We start from the raw sequence: 5,690 nt of genomic DNA, 5'->3' as shown, positions 1-5,690 counted from the left end.
CTCTCACTGTTGTGGCCTCTCCCGTTGCGGAGCACAGGCTCCGGACGTGCAGGCTCAGCGGCCATGGCTCACGGGCCCAGCCGCTCCACGGCATGTGGGATCTTCCTGGACCGGGGCACGAACCCGTGTCCCCTGAATCAGCAGGCAGACTCTCAACCACTGCGCCACCAGGGAAGCCCCTACCTAACTCTTTCAACCTCAGTCTCCTCACCTATAAAATGCTGGCAATACCTACATCTTAAGACTGTTTTGTGGACTAAATAAGATAGTGCATGTTAATGGTTAACATAGTGCCTGGCACAAGAGTGTTCAATAAATAACAGTTACTGTTAATATTACAAAATATTTCAAAACAAGTTGATAAAGAAATGAGATTAGCTCTTGATACAAGGTATTAGAAAAGTATTTTCTACCTCTAAGCTGGAGGTAGCTGGATGAGAAATATCTTTAGCTGGATGAGAAATATCTTTAGCTGGATGAGAAATATCTTTAGGGATCAGTAACGCAGGTTGGACAAAAGGAGGGGAAGCAAAAGAGAAAAAAGAAAAGGATGATCTTATCCTGCCAAAGAAAAAAACTGAACAGAAACTTCTGCCTTGCATTTTAGAGTTCTCTTAAGTCATTCACCTTCTACAGTAAAACATAACAATTTTGAAAAGTATCTTTACAATGTAAGAGGCAGAATACTATACAAATTTGTTAAAAATTACACTTGAATATATCTAAGCCTCTTAGAAATATTCCACTAAATAGAAAAACAATTCTGAATAAACCAAAGGTTAATATAAAAATAATGAGAAATCTATGATAACTGAGTTTTGATAAATCTTTCATCATTTGATGAATTAAAAAAAGTAAAAACATGGAAATTATTTAAAACACAGCACTTAAGAGTTATTTATATACCCCCATTTTCATCTGTAACAATAAGAATAAGCTGTTATAACTGATATTTATAGTAACCCTGAGGCACTGCAAAAATCCTTCAAGTGACTTCTGAATTAAAGGAAAGATGAATCACAGATATACTGGATATAGGCTCAGTTTGTTAGAAATCAGTTAAGCAATAAGCCCCTTTTCTGGTGATTTTCAATATTGTAAATACCAATTTGCTGCAATTTTAAAAGAAACAAGAAATACAAACTTTATAAGGACAGGGACTTGATTCTGCTCACCTCTGTATTTCCAGCATCTAAAACAATGCCTAGTATACAGTAAGCACTGAATAAATACTTGTTAAATTAATAGCAAGAACACCTAAGATTTATGTTTTATATGCTAATTTAAAAAATCAACTTCAGTCTTAGAAGCAATATTCACATGCCCAGTTTCTGCTTTCAGTTGCAACTCAGTTGCTTGCTTGCCTTTTAAAAAGTCACTTAAAATTCTTGGAGCTCTTTAATCTGTGAATTAGGGGTACTAATACATGCTCTCCTATCTCACATGATCTTTTGTAAGAATCAGTTAAGATAATGGAAGTGAAAATACTCAGTGAAGTATAAAGCACCATATAAATGTCAGTGTTTACTGTTTCAGGTACTTTGCAGAATAAGTTAGGGCATATATAAGTTTACTGATGAATTAAATTCAAATCTCTTCATGTTAACCTAGTTGACTAAGATATTAAAAACCCTTTAAATTTTCTTTAAATGTATTCAGTATCTACCTATAATTTGACTTACCTTTTTATAACGAAAGCCTTGCAATGTCTGTATTTTACTGATGTATGCTAAAATGTTACTACTAATTAACATATGCAGGCGAGAATCAGGATTTAACCCTCACTCTGGTAATATTAATGTGGTAGAGAGAAAAGAGCAGGACTTGACATTATAAGATTTAGATTTCAATTTTAGCTAAATCACCTTCTTGCTGGAGCACAAATTTTACATTTTAAAAATATTTTAATTTTTACTGAGTATCCATCAGGCACCATTCAAAGCACTTCACATGTTTTGACTCTTAATTCTCACAACAGCCCTAGGCTGTTGTTAAGGTTGCTATCTATGAGGTAGACACTATTTTCACTTTTCAGATAAGGAAAGCAAAACAGGGAGGTCAGACACAGGCCCAAGGCCAGAGAGCAGGTGGATGCCACGCTGTGATTCAAACCCAGGTCATCAGACACCAGCATGCACAGCTCTAACTACAAGGCTGTACTGCATTCTCTAACCCTAGGTGTCTCAATTTCCCTCTGAGGATAACGGTACTCCACAGGATTCTTTATGACAATGAAATGACAAAGAATTTAAAAATACTTGTTAATAGTCAAGGACTACATAATTAATATTCAAAACAAAACTTTCCTTCTCCAAGTATTTCAAATAAAATATTCTCCTCCTTACGACCTTTATTTTTTTTTTAACCAGTTCAAACTGTAAATTATACTGTTCTGTTGGTGTTCTTTTGCGGGGGGGAGAATGGCAAGTCAGTGTAAAAATTCATTAAAAATAAAAGGAAGAGGGACTTCCCTGGTGGCACAGTGGTTAAGAATCCACCTGCCAGTGCAGGGGACACGGGTTTGATCCCTGGTCCAGGAAGATCCCACATGCCGTGGAGCAACTAAGCCCATGTGCCACAACCACTGAAGCTCTCAACCACTGAAGCCCGCACGCCTAGAGCCAATGCTTCGCAAGAGAAGCCACTGCGATGAGAAGCCGGCGCACCGCAATGAAGAGTTAGCCTCTGTTTGCCGCAACTAGAGAAAGCCTGCGCGCAGCAAGGAAGACCCAACACAGCCAAAAATAATTAAAAACAAAAAGGGAAAAAATCTTTATCGAAAAAAAATAAAAGAGCACAGCAAAGTTGCATTATTTCAAGACTCTTAAGTATGAAGGTTCAATGCAGAAAAGACTTTTACATAATATCCTTGAATACTAAAAAGACAAAGTTATGAAACATCTGAGAGTTAATACCAAAAGATCAATGGATTAAATGTTATCTAAATATATTTCAGTTCAACAGAAACTTATGTAATCTAAATGGGAACGTTCTGATTTTGGCAAAGGTTTTCTAACTTTCCTTTCTTGTTGACAGGGATTAAATTTGGATGTGTGTGGGCTAACTGTAGACTAGATTATTTTTTCTAGTTAATAGTATTTACTTGTTTCATTGTAAGAATTATACGAAGAAATTATAGAGAAGGTCTCTTTCCATTGTTAACAATAATGAAAGTATCTTAAGTAACTACAGCTGTATAATTATATAAATACATTTCAAATGCCTGGCTCTCAAAAATTTAAAGCTTAACTGTACAAATACATTTATAACTCTACTAAACCTTTTTTATTTATGCCCATAAACTGTTAAACACATAATATCTGTACTTTACCAACTATAATTTGTTAGCTCTAAGATTTTTTCCCTCCTACTTTGCACTAAAAATTCAAAGGATGAAAAAAGTTATCCTCATTAGTACCATTCAGACACATTTTTGATTATGGAATTAATGATTTTTGAAAGACCTAAAAATGAGGGGAAAACAGACTGATGAGGTGAAAGTCAGGAGACTTGGGTTCTAGTCCTGCAAAAGTAGAATTAAGCAGCTGAGTGGACAGAATTCCCACATGCAGGCTATGCAAACTGAAAGGAGGAGAGAGAATAGATCTTTCAGTCTTTTTCTCTTAAAAATAATATCCTCAACCCCAGGCCCCAAATCTTCTTTAATTAAAAGATTATTGGTCATAGAACATTAAGCTAAATCTTAATTAGTAAATGTACTCCGTGTTCTTCCATGGATTAGGACCTGAATTCTTACGAAATGCCTAATTTAAGAGGTCAAACCACTAAATCAGTGGGAGTTAATACTGAACAGGGCTGTCAGTAATTTTCATCCTTTATTTTACACTAGTGACAAAAAAATTCCTTGGAAATTTATGTTAAACATTTTCATTGGATGAGTTATATCGGTAGGATGAACCCTGGCCCAACATTTAGGAGGAATGGAGGACATGGTGTTGCCTCCACAATCAGCCGGCTGTGTGTGACTGTGGACAAGTCATTTCACTGCTGCAGCTTCTGTTTCATTTAAAAAATGAGGCCCGGGCTTCCTTGGTGGCACAGTGGTTAAGAATCCGCCTGCCAATGAGGGGGACACGGGTTCGAGCCCTAGTCCGGGAAGATCCCCCCATGCCGCGGAGCAACCAAACCCGTGCGCCACAACTACTGAGCCTGCGCTCTAGAGCCCGCGAGCCACAACTACTGAGTCCACGTGCCACAACTACTGAAGCCCGCGTGCCTAGAGCTGGTGCCCCGCAACAAGACAAGCCACCGCAGTGAGAAGCCTGCGCACTGCAGCGAGGAGTGGCCCCCGCTCGCTGCAACTAGAGAAAGCCCGCGCGCAGCAACAAAGACCCAGTGCAGCCAAAAATAAATAAATAAATTTAAAAAAAAAGAGGACCATGTCCTAGATGGTCTGTACTTCACCATTCATACTCTATTCACCCAGAGAGGCTGAGTTGTATTGGAATTTTGCATTCCAAATAGTTCTCTTTTGTTTTGGATCTATCATTCTATTTTATAACTGCTACTCCCCATAAAGATACTGAAAATATGCCAAGTTTGTGCTTTGAACTCTAAAGGTATTAAACAGCTCAACACAGTTAACTAGCTCAAAGTGACTGGGCACTTAGTGTAAAAGACCTACAACAAGATACTTTCAGTTACAGTTTATAAATGCACCTCATACTTAGCATCAGTTTATATTCTGGAAGTCTGTTTTCTTGGGGGTTATTTCCCCAAGTGTTATTCCATGCCTGTATAGACCTTAGTCTTGAAATATGCTTACTTAACACAAGGCTTAACAGTGACAAAATTGACATTTGGGGCCTGATCTTTGTGTGGGAGATTGTCCTGTGCATCGCCGGATGTTGGGCAGCATCCCCGGCCCCTACCCACTAGATGTACCAGCACCACTCCCACATGGGGTGGCAACCAAAAATCTCCCTAGATATTGCCCCAGATGATGTCCCCTGGGGCTGGGGGGGGGCAGTAAAATCCCCCTGGTAGAAAACCACCGAATTAAAGAACTCAATTTTACACAGCGAACTAACTCCGGCAATGTCCCTTTCCACAGCCCAAAAAGAAAAGTGCTAGCCTAGTTAGGAGGCCGAAACTGCTTCTTGGAGGCGAAGAAACAGACAAAAGATCTTCAAGGCCTTTTCCCCACAGCTTGATCAGGAGTGGAAAGGGAAACAACCGTGGCAACGAACTCGATCAGAGACTGACTCTTTATCTTTACTGTGAACTAGGTGTTTTCGAAAGTAAGCACACGTGTGCTTCTGAAATAAGCACGCCCTGACACACACAGGGGGAAATCATCAAGAGGAACCAGGTCGGCAGGCGTTTTCAGTTAAGACTGGAACAACCCGAAGCACCTCCGCAGCCCGGCGGCCCACGGGGCCTCCGGGTGCGGGGTGCGGGCGCCGAGCTCCTGCCACGCCCACCGGACGTCACCCGTTACACAACGCCCCCCGCCCCCCGCTTATGCAATTCTGCCTCCAGCGGTTTCCAATTGCCCCAGTGACTTTTGTGGGAGACCAAGGTATAGGTTGCACACCCAGCCTCGTCTGGGGATCCTCTCCCCGCCCCGGCTGGCGTCTCCCCGTGGCGGACCCGGCCCGGCCCGAGCGGCCAATTACCGGAAAGAGCGCGGCAGGAAGAGAACAGCCGCTCAGGCTCGCCCAACTCCC

The 5,690-nt window shown here is 40.7% G+C and overlaps 1 protein-coding gene across 1 annotated transcript in view; it reads right to left on the bottom strand.

Annotated features, from left to right (window-relative positions):
• LONRF1 (LON peptidase N-terminal domain and ring finger 1) overlaps positions 1-5,690 on the bottom strand; it is a 47,002-nt gene that overhangs the window by 40,260 nt on the left and 1,052 nt on the right. The window lies entirely within an intron of this gene.

The sequence above is a fragment of the Lipotes vexillifer genome, unplaced genomic scaffold (assembly GCF_000442215.2).
Source record: "Lipotes vexillifer unplaced genomic scaffold, Lipotes_vexillifer_v1.1 scaffold462, whole genome shotgun sequence".
NCBI classification, from domain to species: domain Eukaryota; kingdom Metazoa; phylum Chordata; class Mammalia; order Artiodactyla; family Lipotidae; genus Lipotes; species Lipotes vexillifer.
The sequence above is the reverse complement of the archived record's forward strand: the minus strand, read 5'-3'. Positions and strand labels throughout refer to the sequence as shown.